This window comes from Adiantum capillus-veneris, chromosome 5, assembly GCF_014529385.1.
Source record: "Adiantum capillus-veneris isolate H3 chromosome 5, ASM1452938v2, whole genome shotgun sequence".
NCBI classification, from domain to species: Eukaryota; Viridiplantae; Streptophyta; class Polypodiopsida; order Polypodiales; family Pteridaceae; genus Adiantum; species Adiantum capillus-veneris.
This window is the reverse complement of record NC_140935.1, coordinates 4,805,146-4,820,133: the sequence shown is the minus strand read 5'-3', so window position 1 is coordinate 4,820,133 and position 14,988 is coordinate 4,805,146. Positions and strand designations below refer to the sequence as shown.

General features: G+C 47.2%; 1 long non-coding RNA gene across 5 annotated transcripts in view; it reads left to right on the top strand.

Moving 5' to 3' along the window:
- The window catches only part of LOC147456814 (uncharacterized), a 54,620-nt gene extending 39,883 nt beyond the window's left edge, over nucleotides 1-14,737 (top strand). For all 5 annotated transcript variants that reach the window (XR_015188267.1, XR_015188268.1, XR_015188269.1 and 2 more), the window contains one exon: nucleotides 14,460-14,737. This is a non-coding gene — a long non-coding RNA (uncharacterized LOC147456814). The remainder of the gene's footprint in view (nucleotides 1-14,459) is intronic.
- Nucleotides 14,738-14,988: the final 251 nt, after the last annotated feature.

Sequence of the window (14,988 nt, the reverse complement as noted above, 5' to 3'; positions counted from 1 at the left end):
CACATATGCACATTGATTTGTCTCATAGGCCCCTCCTCCTCCTCCTCCTCCTCCTCCTTCTCCTTCTCCTTGTCCTTCTTCTTCTCCTCCTCCTTCTTCTGTTGCTTCTCCTTATCCTTCTTCTCCTCCTACTCCTCCTTCTCCCTCTCCTTCTCCTTCTCCTCCTCCTCCTCCCTCTCCTTCTCCTTCTGCTTCTCCTCTTCCTCCTCCTCCTCCTCCTCCTCCTTCTCCTTGGCCTTCTTCTTCTCCTTCTTCTGTTGCTTCTTTTGCTTCTCCTCCTTCTGCTTCCTTCCTTCTTCTCCTTATTCTCCTCCTTCTCCCTCTCCTTCTCCTTCTCCTCCTCCTCCTCCTCCTCCCTCTCCCTCTCCTTCTCCTCCTCCTCCTTCTCCTCTCTCTCTCTCTCTCTCTCTCTCTCTCTCTCTCTCTCTCTCTCTCTCTCTCTCTCTCTCTCTCTCTCCTATCCCACAACCACATGAGCCACGCCCCACGTGCTCCTCCTTCTTTACAGCAGAGATGGTAGAGAGGGCCATACGCCGCATGCAGCACAGACGATCAGCTGACCACACTGGATTACAGAGTGAGCACATCATTTATGCGGCCTCCACTATAGCCCCGTTGATTGCACATGTCTTCAACCGGGCTATAGGGGAGGGCTTCCCAGAGGAGTGGACACAGCACACCATAGTGCCTATCCACAAATCTGGCGACACCCTGGACCCAGGGAACTACCGGACTATCATGATTGGCCACACGATGGCCAAGCTATATGGAGCAGTACTTGAGGCACAGCTTAGCTGCTACGCAGAGACCGAGGGTTTACGAGCTCCAGGCCAGGCAGGTTTCAGACGAGCTTTCTCCACCACTGACCACATCTTCGTTCTGCGCTGCCTCATTGATGGGGCAAAGGCGCGGAAGAAGAGGCTTTACTGCTGCTTTGTGGATTTTCGCAAGGCCTTTGACACAGTCCCACGCGAGAGACTCTTCCAGCGCCTTCACAGCATTGGGGTACCGACATAGATGATTTGGGCCATATATACTCTCTACGAGAGGGTGACGGGTCGAGTTCGTTGCCCAGGCGGCTTTTCAGAGACCATTGCTAGCACCATTGGTGTTAAGCAAGGATGCCCACTCTCCCCGACACTCTTTGGGCTCTACATCGACGAGATCTCCGACTACATACTACGAGCAGGGGGAGAGGGGAGCGACTTGGCAGGTACTCCGGTCCACATCATGTTATATGCTGATGATATTGTGTTGATTTCAGAGTCACCCGAGGGCTTGCAACGCCATCTTGAGGCCTTGGACGATTTCAGCACACACAAGGGGTTGACTGTGAACCTTGGCAAAACCAAGGTCATGATCTTTCACACATCCAGTGCAGTGAGGAGCGCTGCCACCTTCACAGCAGCAGGAGGACAGGTTGATGTAGTCACCTCCTATGTCTATCTTGGCATCACATTCACCAGCCTACCAGGACCCTTCACTATGAGGCAGGCTGCTGCTGACAGGCTCACCCGAGGATATGCAGCTCTGACCATGCTAGAGCGGAGATGCCACCAGGCACACTTTCAGGAGCCCCGCACGAAGGGCTGGCTTTTTGACACCTTAGTCACCCCGGCCCTGATGTACTCGGCGGCAGTATGGGCACCAGGATTGACAGATGACCAGTGGACACAGCTTGAGAGACCACAGGTATGTATGATCTCACGCTTGCTCCGCAGCAAGAAGACAGTGCCACATGACATTATTAGAGCCGAGCTCGCCACACCACCTATGGTTGTAGAGGCATTATTCCAGACAGTCTGCTTCATCCAGAGGATGAGAGAGCTACCTCCTGACAGACTCACTCGTAGAGCATTTGAGGCAGCTATACAGCTATCAGAGAGTGGGCATGCGAGAGCTTGGTACTCACAGGTCAGAGCATGGTTTGAGGGACACGGTCTTGACATGGAGAGCCTACCACCATTCCAGTACGACCCCCACTCACCATCTGTTAACCTCTCTCGTAGTGAGAGAAACTTGGTATTGAGACAGGATCTGTGGCAGCTATACACTAGGAGAGTCTGGGAGTCACCTGGCTTGGGGACGAGGATGTCAGATTACAGAGACCAGTTTCTCACCATATTGTCTGGGGGGTTCATACAGAGACCACGCTATATGGACACATATATGCCACATAGCTCACGGGTGGCGATTGGTCAGCTGAGAGTGGCTTCACACAGGTTAGAGATTGAGATCGGGAGACATACTGGTGTTCCCAGGGAGGAGCGAGTCTGCAGAGCCTGCACAGAGGAGGTGGAGAGTGAGGAGCACTTTGTATGTAGATGCAGAGCATACACTGAGATCAGAGGCAGGTATGAGGCCTTATTCAGAGGACAGCCCACTCTCCGAGAGATCATGGACTCTCGAGATCAGAGACAGCTCGGACATTTCTTACTAGAGATACAGAGCCATCGGGACACACTACTACAGCCACGCACAGCTACACAGACAGAGGGGAGACAGTCGCAGCTCACAGACTTCTTTCAGAGGATTGCCACCCCTACCTCACCAGATACTCAGAGAGGAGTGACACTCCCACAGGCGGAGGTGAACCGAGCTAGACGACGACCACGAGTCACAGGCTACAGGGGCGTGAGCTCCCACCACCGACAGATCGAGGAGATCCGAGCCCGGGAGCGCGGTGCCACTGAGGAGCGAGTAGCTCAGATGAGGGCCGACCCGACAGCTTTCATCCGGGTAGCCTTGGCACCAGCCCCGCCCATGTACCACATCTTACATCCCCCCATTTGTACAGGATGGAGCTAGAAAGCTTGATGCATTCTCATGATTGTACTACCTTGAGCATATAGACATGCATATACCCCTAGAGATAGAGCCCCATCCCTCCTCAGATACTCCATTACCTACATTCAGTTCAGTTTTGTATCAGTTTTGTTTCATTTGTCTTTCCGATAGACGGATGACATACACGCCATGTACATTTGATTTGTCTCATAGGCCGATTTCGGCCTGACATAGACGTTAAAAATCTTTCTTTCTTTCTTTCTTTCTTTCTCTCTCTCTCTCTCTCTCTCTCTCTCTCTCTCTCTCTGCTCCCCTGCCCCTGCTGTCCTACCCTCTTGCTCGTTGCTTCCTTGCCCCCCCATGCACGCGCGTCTGCCCCCCGCCCTCCTGCTCGCTCGTTGCACCAACCCCTGCTTGCGCGCTCTGCACCCACCCCTGCTCCTGCTCGCTCGTTGCTCCCCTGTCCCTTGCTCGAGTGCGTTGCACCCCCCCCCCGGCTCGCAACGGCAGTGCACCCCACTGTTCGCTGCCTCTTTCCCACGACCCTTGCGTAGAGAGAGAATGGGCATTTTTTTCCAACGTAGAGAGAGAATGTGGCCCAGGAGCGTAGAGAGAGTGTGGTTCTAGAGCGTAGAGAGAGAAAGAGGCGCTTTTAGGCATAGAGAGAGAAAGAGGGTTTTTTCATACGTAGAGAGAGAATAGGTCTGCGAGCGTAGAGAGAAGAGGAAAGCCGCATAGAGAGAGAAAAAAAAACAAAAAAAACAAAAAACTCCTGTGGCGGCCTTCCGACCATGAGGAAGCAGAATGGCAAAGATGACTTGGTGGTGGATGCCATCCAAAAGTGCAAAGAAGAACTGAGGGAGTCCATCAGCATGATCAACCGCCACCTCCTAGGTACTATCAACATACTCGACGCGCGCGTGGCAGCACAGGAAAGCACGATACATACACTCAAGGATCGCGTGAAGGCTCAAGATGAGGAAATTGCACTACTCAAGAAAGAGGTTGTAGAGGTGCGATCACAAAATGTCGTCGAAGAGGAAGAGCTTCAACCCTCAGTAATTGAAGAGCTTAACACGATTAAGGAACAAGTGCGGGCCATCAAAGAAGGTGGGGAGCAACAAAAAGAAATGACGACCTTGTGGGTAGATGTCATCACAAAGACTCAACAAAAAGCAAAAAAGGCTGAAAAATGGATCGAGACTGTCAAGAAAGGGAAAGGCAAGGAAATAACCCCCACCCCCACACCAACCATCATCAACTTGACACTAGAAGAGGAGCAAAGGAGACGTGTGTGGGCCTTACACGTAGGATATGTGGCCTCAGAGACCAAGATAATGTGGAGGAAGAAGTGAAATAACTCATGACTCTCGTGGGGGTCAACAAGCAGACGCATACGAGGGCCTGGAGAGTGGGCACAAAGAAAAGCGGGAGCAACGGAGAAACCTCGAAGGAAAGGGCACTCGTTCTCCGCTTCCCTTCCATGGAAGCGAAGAAGGATTTCCTGAAGAAGAGACCGACTCTAAAGAAGACTGGCATCTTTCTTGGAGATGACCTCACCCTCTCGCAGATTGCTCATATGCAAGAAGTAATGCCGGAACTTAGAGCAGCAAGGGAAAAGGGGAAGATTGCTTTTTACAAAGATAGAAAGCTGGTGATATTGGAGCAACGTCCCGCATGACGGTGCGAGACCTATGGGACCACACTAAAGATGGCAACCTGGAATTGTAACGGTTCACTTCGTCTTGATGTAGGGGCCTTTGAGGATAGCTTCACAGGGAGAGACATCATCTTCTACTCTGAGACGCATCAAGCCCTTGGGCAATCCATGCCACAGGTGAGCGGATATAGATGGGAGACAGCCTGCAGACAAGAGACCAGATCGGAGCATCGAGGACGAGGCTTAGGGGGAGTGGCAGTTCTATTTGGGGAGGAGTTGCAGCCATTGATATATATAGCACCCAAGGATGGGCATACTAGGTACATGTGGGTGAGGCTCAGGGCAAAGACGGGCAGATACCTCTACATTGCTATCTGTTACTTTCCTCCTAGTACGTCAGTATATGCATCACCTAGGGGACAATCCCCCTTTGCTATTTTGGATAATGACATATGGGAATTTTCTAAAGATGGTGACATTATCATACTAGGGGATTTCAATGCTAGGACTGCCCACCACCAGACAATATTTTATGATACTTTCGAGGAAATGCTTAGGGAGCTGGACGATACAGAGATGGATCTGGCGGGCGGGTCTGGCGCGAGGGTGAAGGTCTGTGGCGGGCTGAGTGCAAAGGTCACTCTGCAGCGAGAAGGACAGCCCTCTCTCTGGCGGGTGAGCAGGACAGTGAGCAGGTTTGGCGGGCAGGTCTCTGCAACGAGCAGGTCCTGCGGGCTGCTTTATGAGCGCGAGCAGATGCTGAGCAGTGCGTAGCAGTTGTAACAAGTTCTGAGCAGCGTGCAAGTGATGCAGCAGATGTGCTTTGGCTGACACAACCAGAGGTGAACGAAAGCGCGATACATTTATGGAGCAAGATCCAGGCGCCAGATTGGCGGCGAACCACGACTTAGCTCATGCCGATTTTACACACTCAAATGGTACTGTTACAGAAATGGGTAGGGTGGCAGGCAGCACAAGTGAAGATGCTGTTGAACCCGTTGCCAATCTGCCTGAATTAACACCTGATAATCTTCGGAGTTCTGAAATTGAAGCTAGTATCTTGCAGAATGTGAGAACTTCAGGCCAGACAGGGCTGGTAGAAGCACAGTGGGAACAAGTACAAAGCAGTCCAAGTCTGAGGGCCATTGTAGAGGAGATGGTAAGAGAGGGACCTGCTACAGTAATGAGGTATATGGATGATCCAGAGGTCTTGAGTAGGCTAGGAAATTCCCTTGGGTTTTCATTTCCTGAAGGATCGACCATTGATCATGAAATTAGTCAAGCAACACCAAGTGTGAAGTTTCCAGGTGAAGATACTGGAGAAGAGGTCGAGGAAGGATTGGCTCTTCACCATGCAGCAAGTATAGGAGATGCAAAGGACCCTGCACAGGACACGGAAGCCGTCAATGTCTCACTTGTTTGCAAGTCGCGAGCAAAGGCAACCTTCATGCTCACGAACAAGCGGATGGCGCAGATGGAGAAGGAAATGAAGGAGTGGAAAACAGAGATGGAAGGAGAAAGCCAACCTCCTTCAGATGGTCTTCAATGAAGGCGCACAATGGAAGAAGGAGAAAGAGAGCCTTAACGCAAAAATACAGACACTCAAAGAAGAAGTCTCAGCCCTCAAACAAGAGAACCCAAACGCCGAGATACGGACACTTACAAATGAAGTCTCAGCCCTTAAACAGGAGCTTGCTGATAGAGTAAGCAGTGGGCTAGAGGAAGGCGAATTTCAGCCCTCGGTAATAGATGAAATCAAGGAAATCAAGTAACAGGTAAGGATGATCACAGAGGAAGAGAAACTGAGTGTGGCAAAGACATCTTCATGGGCGGAGATGATAACAAGGACACAGAAAAAGGCGGACAAGGCCGAAAAATGGATTGAGGTCGCCAAGAAAGTGAAAGGTCAAGAAACTCCTTGCACACCGACGCTCATCAACATGACCCTCGAAGAGGAACAAAGAAGGCGGATGCGAGCACTGCATGTGAGAGTGACCGGTCTCAAGGACATAAACAATGTGGAGAAAGAGGTCACAAGCCTTACATCAATGATGGGGATGGAGAAGCCTTTGCACACAAAGGCATGGAGGGTAGGTAAGAAAAGTGATGGCACGGGAGAGTCTTCAAAGGGGAGAGCTCTCATACTACGCTTCCCCTCGTTGGAAGAGAAGAAGGAATTCTTGAGGAAGAGGCCTACTCTCAAAAAGACAGGTATTTTCCTCGGTGATGACCTGACTCTTTCACAGCTCGCACATATGAGAGAGGTAATGCCAGAGATTACAGCGGCAAGGGAGAAGGGAAAGATAGCCTTCTACAGAGATGGACGGGTGGTGATTTTAGAGCGGCGCGTGGCATGATGGTGCGAGACCTATGGGACCACATTGAAGATGGCTACCTGGGATTGTAATGGGTCTATGAGGTTGGACGTGGGTGCATTTGAGGACAGTTTCAAAGACAAGGATATTGTATTCTTCTCAGAGACTCATGAGGCCCGTGGACAGGTGATGCCACATGTGTTGGGATACAGATGGGAGACATCTCACGGGACAAATGCGAGATCTGAGCATGGGAGTAGAGGTTCAGGAGGAGTAGCAGTGCTATTTAGAGAGGAACTACAACCATTACTGCATACTGTACGAAGAGATGATCATGCTAGATATATGTGGGTGAGACTGAGAGCTGACACAGGTCGATTCCTATATATTGCCATATGTTACTTTCCTTCCGGTACATTAGTGTATGCTGCATCCAGAGGGCAGTCGCCTTTCTCTATACTAGATGATGACATATGGGAGTTTTCTAGGGATGGTGATATCATTCTCCTAGGGGACTTCAATGTCCGAACGGGAAACTTGCAGACAGTCTTCTACAACACTTCAGATGAGATGCTTAGAGAGCTGGATGTGGGTGAGTTGGGACTTGACAGATGCTCAGATGACAGAGAGCAGACGGAGTATGGGAGATACCTCATGGAAATGACGACTACACATGGATTAGCTATACTTAATGGCTTACACCGATTTCCTAGAGCAACCAGTTTCACATGCTTTCCACACAGACATGGGGCCAATACAGTGGATTATGTTATGACACAACCGAGCTTTGTCCCTTGCATTCAGGATTTTACAGTGGGAGCGAGGCCAGTGGGCATAGCAGTAGATCATGCTCTCTTGACATTATCCGTTAAATTTCAGTATAGTACAACCCAGACATCAGGAGGCAGGTCACACACCCGCTATACATTTACACTAGAGACTGATTTCGTTTATACAGAGGAGATCTGGGATCGTCTATTAGAAGGCACAGCTGGCACAAATGGTACAGGCCTCTTAGTGGAGGAGTGCACCACTCTACTGACTGAAACATTTCATGGGGCTGCATCAGTGGCATACCCACACACTCAGCCGGGCAAGAGACGACATTCTAGGAGCATGCCCCAGAATAGTTGGTATGATGAGGAGTGCAGAGAGATGAGAGCCCAACTTCAGAGGGATCTTCTTTTAGGAGTCATCACTTACAGACAGTCTCGGATTGCTTTCCGACGCCTTGTGCGATGGAAGAAGCGAGCTTATCTAGCTCAGATGGAGCGAGACTTATATCAGATGTTCTTGAGTAGGGACTCAGGAGAGGCATGGCGACTCTTCCATGAGCACTCCCCTCCCCCAGTGATTACTTCACCTGATGTGTGGGCCCAATATGCGACATCATTATATACGGTTCCTGGACAGGAACCCCTTCCAGACCCTACCAAGCCTTGCCCAACTACGAGCACTTTCTTTACACCTGAGATGGTACAAAGGGCCATCGATAGGATGAGGATCGGGAAGGCATATGATCATGACGGTCTAGTAGCGGAGCACTTTATACATGCCAGGGATATGCTGATGGAGGTTCTCGCAGTGTTGTTCAATTGTGCCATGTGTGAGGGATTACCTGAGACTTGGAGGTTGTCTAATATTGTGCCCATCTTCAAGGCGGGTGACCCTACAGAGCCTGGGAACTACCGCACTATTATGGTTGGACACACATTGGCACGGTTGTATGCATCTATTCTGGAGCAACACTTGAGTAATTGGGCAGAGGGTGAGGGTGTACGAGCAAGGGTCAGGCCGGCTTCAGGAGGGGTTTCTCCACTCTTGATCATATTTTGACACTTAGGGCCATCATTGAGGAGGGCAGAGCACATGGGAGACGGATCTATTGTAGCTTTGTGGATTTTCGCAAAGCATTTGACATGGTACCAAGAGCTCGATTGATGCGTAGACTGCAGGAGATGGGGGTGCCCATAGAGGTGATTTGGGGGATTATGGCTTTGTACAGATCAGTGATGGGACATGTATGCACTCCGGAAGGGGTATTTGATTTAGTTCACTCTACTATTGGAGTGAAACAGGGCTGCCCATTGTCTCGTACTCTATTTGGTATGTATGTTGATGAGGTATCTGATTATATTGACAGAGAGGGTGACAGGGGTGCCCAGCTGGCAGGGATGTGGATCCCATTGTTGCTATATGCTGATGATATTGTGCTGATATCTGATTCACCAGAAGGTATGCAACGACATTTGGATGCACTACGTAGTTTTGCAGAGGATAGTGGATTGTGTGTAAACCTAGGTAAAACTAAGGTTATGGTGTTTAACACCACACCGCAATGGGTCAGGAGATCAATACCTACTTTCAAATATGGTCAGGAGATTGTGGAGTATACAGATGCATACACTTACCTGGGGGTAGTCTTTACTGGGCCGAGATTTTCTTTGAGAAGAGCAACAGAGACTAGACTAACTAGAGCTGGTGCAGCTCTGGGAGGAATGGAGAGGATGTGTTCGCAGGTTCAGTTCCAGGAACCTAGGACAAAGTTATGGCTCTTTGATACTTTGGTTGCCTCTACTATGTTATATGGGGTGCAGGTTTGGGGACCTTCTGTAGGCCAGGATGGTTGGAGGCGTATGGAGAAGCCCCTGGTATCTATGATATCTCGGTTGATTAGAGCCAAGGATTCCCTACCGCATGATACCATTCGAGCGAAATTAGCTGCCCCCCCTATGGAGATTGAGGCGCTTACCAGATCAGTCTCCTTTGTACATAGTCTGTGGGATACTACCAGAGATAGATATGCCAAGGTGGCTCTAGAGTCCTCCAGACAATTAGCTCTTAATGGGGATACATCATGCTGGTATGCACAGATGGCATCATGGTTTCAGACACATGGTTTCACAATGGACAGGTTGCCTCCTTTTCAATACTCTCTACAGGCACCCTTGAGGTCTCTGACGTGGGATTAATAGACTCATTCGTCAGGATCTGATCCAACTGGACACGAGGAGGACATGGATAGAGCCGATACGGGAGTTGGGCACAAAGATGGCTTTCTATAGAGAGCATCTTCTCCACCTCACGTGGGATGGGTTTTTGATTCGACCTAGCTATATGGACACACATCTTTCTCATGGTTTGCATTGTGCCATTGGCCAGATACGCACGTCCTCACATCAGCTCGAGATTGAGACTGGCAGATTCAGAGGGACACCAACAGATAGTAGGATATGCCGCTTATGCCATCTAGAGCCAGAGACAGAGGTACATTACATATGTCATTGCACAGTGTACTATGAGATATGAAGCCGTTTTCATTGTCTATTCAGAGAAGGTTTTGGGCCTTTATACTGAGGAGAGCTGAAGAGAGACAACCCCAAAGACAGATCACAGCTTTCTTTACACTAGATATTGTACACCCAGAAGAACAGACAGAGGAGCAGCCAACAGTGGAGAGGTCTGCCCGCACTACTTGCATTCTCATAGACCGAACATTGGAGCTAGGGAGATCTAGACGACCCCGATGGAGAAGAGGAGCTACACAGTTTCGAAGGAGGCTACAACATAGGATTCGAGCCATACTTTTTCGTCGTCCAGAGTGCAGATGAAGATGGATCTCTATGAAGATGGATCTCCACTTCTCTCCCATAATGTCTACACATTGTACTGCTTAGTTCACACATTTCACGCCTTTCACCTTTCACACCTATCAGCTTAGTTTAGGTTTCCGCAGTATTTATATTTTGTTATCCTAGTTTAATTTATTTTGTTAATCTGACTTTGTACCAGATACACCGCACCGCATTGTAACTTTCTGGTCTCATAGGTCACTTTGGCCTTTGGAAGACGTTAATATAACATTTCATTTCATTTCATTTCTCTCTCTCTCTCTCTCTCTCTCTCTCTCTCTCTCTCTCTCTCTCTCTCTCTCTCTCTCTCTCTCCACACATTAACATGGTTGTATGCATCTATCCTTGAGCAGCTGAGCAGAGTGAGGGCATACGGGCAGTGGGACATGCCGGTTTCAAGAGAGGCTTCCCCACTCTTGACCATATCGTGACACTCAAAGCCATCACTGAGGAGAGTAGGGCACATGGGAGACAGATTTATTGTAGCTTTGTTGATTTTCACAAATCATTTGACATGGTGCGCAGAGAGAGATTGATACACAGACTATAGGAAAGGAGAGTGCCCATTGAGTTGATTCGGGGGATCATGGCTCTACACAGATCAGTGTTGGGACATATATGCACTCTAGAGGGATATCTAATTTAGTTCACTCCACTATTGGAGTGAAACAAGGTTGTCCATTGTCTCCTACTCTATTTGGTATGTATATAGATTAGGTTTTTGATTCCACTGACAGAGAGGGTGATAAAAGTATGTACGCACTGCAGACGGGATATGTGATTTAGTTCAATCCCTTGTCTCCTATAGATGAGGTTTTTGATGACATTGACATAAGAGGGTGACAAAGGTGCCCAAATGGCAGGGACATGGATTCCATTGTTGTTATATATTGATGATATTGTGTTGATCTCTGGCTCACCGCCGGGAGGTATGTAGCGACATCTGGATGCATTACATAGCTTTGCAGAGGATAGTGGATTGTCTGTAAACCTTGGTAAAACCAAGGTTATGGTGTTTAACACCACACCGCAGTGGATGGGAGATCATCACCTACATCCACTTATGGTCAGGAGACTGTGGAGTTCACATTTGCATACACTTATCCTGGGGTAGTCTTCACTGGGACAAGGTTTTCTTTGAAACGACCAGCAGAAACTAGACTGACCAGATCAGATGCGGCCTTGGGAGGATTGGAGTTCAGCTCCAGGAACCCCGAACAAAGCAGAGACTAGACCGGCCAGAGCGTGTGCGGCCTTCGGAGGATTGGAGAGGATGTGCTAGCAAGTTCAGTTCTAGAAACCTCGAACAAAGCTTTGGCCCTCTGTGAGTCAAGATGGGTGGAAAGGTATGGAGAGGCCCTTTTATATCACCCTCTTTTATTAGGTACCCATTGTATCTATGGCATACTAACAGGGAATGTCCATTTTTTAGTTTGCCATACACATTGCCCGTTCCAATTTCCGTTCTGGTCCTCATTCTATGTGACTATATAGTCATAGGGAATGGCAATCAATGCTGTCTCCCGTTCCCATTTCCCGTTCCTTGTTACTATGATCAATGTTCATGCATACCCCACATAGTCCCAGCTAGTAGCACTTCTAGGCTCATTTATGTATGTCTTTTTTGTACCTAGACATGGTATCAGATTCACCAGTTTGTAACGGATTGGTCTCATGGATCATTTTGGCCTTTTGAAGACGTTAATATATCACTTCATTTCTCTCTTATCCTTCTGCACTCACACATTCGCAATACGTGCAGCCCAAGAGAGAAAATTTCTTTGAGAGATCTCTATCTATCAATTCATGTGCTTTAGTAAATAAAGCATACAACTCAACCAAATCATTATCAAGTGTGACATCTTTTGCTCAAATCCCTCAAGTAAACACCTCACAATAGATTTGTTTGTACTGGCCCGTGCATAATGCTGCATGTCTTTTAGATGCAAGGAAGCATTGGTGATGGCATTTGGAGAGAGGCCCTCACTTTGGATTCCATGAAAAAATCTAGATCTTTGTCGCTCTACCCATGTTGATTGACATGCCCTGTAAGAGTGCATCACGAATAACACAAACAGGGAAGCTTATTAATGAGGTGTTCTGAAAAGTGCACAATAATTGGCATACATACTGACCAGTGTGCTCTGTATGTAGTTTCCCTTCTCAAGCAACAAACTAGATTGATTATAATTATATATCCTTCTTCTTAGCCCAAGCGTTTACAGAGGTCATTTAAGTAGGTCTGCTCACTATTAGGTTTCGAGCATCATCTGTCTGTCCATATTTGAGTTTTCTGGTTGATATTGCTTTCTTTGTAAATTTGCTAAGAGAACTTGAAGATTTTCTGTGAGCTCAAAACAATTGATGCTTACAACTGCAAGAATGAAAAAAACATGTGCATGTGTAGATATTTGTAGATATAAGTACAAAGTGTTTAACACCACACCGCAGTGGATGAGGAGATCATCACCTACATCCACTTATGATCAGGAGACTGTGGAGTTCACATTTGCATACACTTATCCTGGGGTAGTCTTCACTGGGACAAGGTTTTCTTTGAAGAGACCAGCAGAGACTAGACTGACCAGATCATATGCGGCCTTGGGAGGATTGGAGAGGATGTGTTCGCAAGTTCAGCTCCAAGAACTCCGAACAAAGCAAAGACTAGACCGACCAGAGCGTGTGCGGCCTTGGGAGGATTGGAGAGGATGTGCTAGCAAGTTCAGTTCCAGAAACCTCGAACAAAGCTTTGGCTCTTTGATACCTCGGTAGCTTCGGCTGTGCTCTATGGGGTTGAAGTTTGGGGACCCTCTGTGAGTCAAGATGGGTGGAGAGGTATGGAGAGGCCCTTTTATATCACCCTCTTTTACTAGGCACCCATTGTATCTATGGCATACTAACAGGGAATGTCCATTTTTTAGTTTGCCATACACATTGTGCGTTCCAATTTCTGTTCTGGTCCTCATTCCATGTGACTATATAGTCATAGGGAATGGCAATCAATGCTGTCTCCCGTTCCCATTTCCCGTTCCTTGTTACTATGATCAATGTTCATGCATACCCCACATAGTCCCAGCTAGTAGCACTTCTAGGCTCATTTATGTATGTCTTTTTTGTACCTAGACATGGTATCAGATTCACCAGTTTGTAACGGATTGGTCTCATAGATCATTTTGGCCTTTTGAAGACGTTAATATATCACTTCATTTCTCTCTTATCCTTCTGCACTCACACATTCGCAATACGTGTAGCCCAAGAGAGAAAATTTCTTTGAGAGATCTCTATCTATCAATTCATGTGCTTTAGTAAATAAAGCATACAACTCAACCGAATCATTATCAAGTGTGACATCTTTTGCTCAAATCCCTCAAGTAAACACCTCACAATAGATTTGTTTGTACTGGCCCGTGCATAATGCTGCGTGTCTTTTAGATGCAAGGAAGCATTGGTGATGGCATTTGGAGAGAGGCCCTCACTTTGGATTCCATGAAAAAATCTAGATCTTTGTCGCTCTACCCATGTTGATTGACATGCCCTGTAAGAGTGCATCACGAATAACACAAACAGGGAAGCTTATTAATGAGGTGTTCTGAAAAGTGCACAATAATTGGCATACATACTGACCAGTGTGCTCTGTATGTAGTTTCCCTTCTCAAGCAACAAACTAGATTGATTATAATTATATATCCTTCTTCTTAGCCCAAGCGTTTACAGAGGTCATTTAAGTAGGTCTGCTCACTATTAGGTTTCGAGCGTCATCTGTCTGTCCATATTTGAGTTTTCTGGTTGATATTGCTTTCTTTGTAAATTTGCTAAGAGAACTTGAAGATTTTCTGTGAGCTCAAAACAATTGATGCTTACAACTGCAAGAATGAAAAAAACATGTGCATGTGTAGATATTTGTAGATATAAGTACAAAGTATCATTGTCATCTGATGTAATAAAGATTGTTAAAGTTATGGCTTTGAAGCTGTTGAATTATAGGAAAGAGAACCTTGAAGCTTCATTTCGATTGTCGCTGACATCATGCATTGTCAATCTTGAGAGGGTTTTGTGTCTTTGCAGGTATCTTTGTATTTTGTCAATAGCAGGACCATGGCACCTCATCACATCTTTACTTAGGAGTATTTAGAATTAGGGCAAACCGCATATTGTCGGGTTGTTGAATGATCCTAGCGTTGGTGTTGATGTTTACATATTATGAACACTTACGATGCCAACGGTTCTTAATCATCTTCTGAAGCATGAAAGTGAGTGCACAAGCCTGGACAAGCAAATTATTATCTTTTCTTGTTTGCTCGAGGTTTCAATGCAAGACACACATTGTGTGAAATTTGCGTCTCTTTTTTGGCTAAGAAAATTCTCATGTTATCACAAATCAGCAAGAAACTGTGGTTATTTTTGTGATTAGTCATCCATTTTGGGGGATAATAATCATCTGTTTTAGTCAACAATCTGATTCTTCTTACTGGACAATCTCATTCTTTAGGTTGATGTTGAATTAAGTGCCTTTATGATGATCAATATTCCATTTTTTGGGGGAATGCAACACAAAGAGGATGTTTATGCAACCACCACAAAATGATGTGCAATA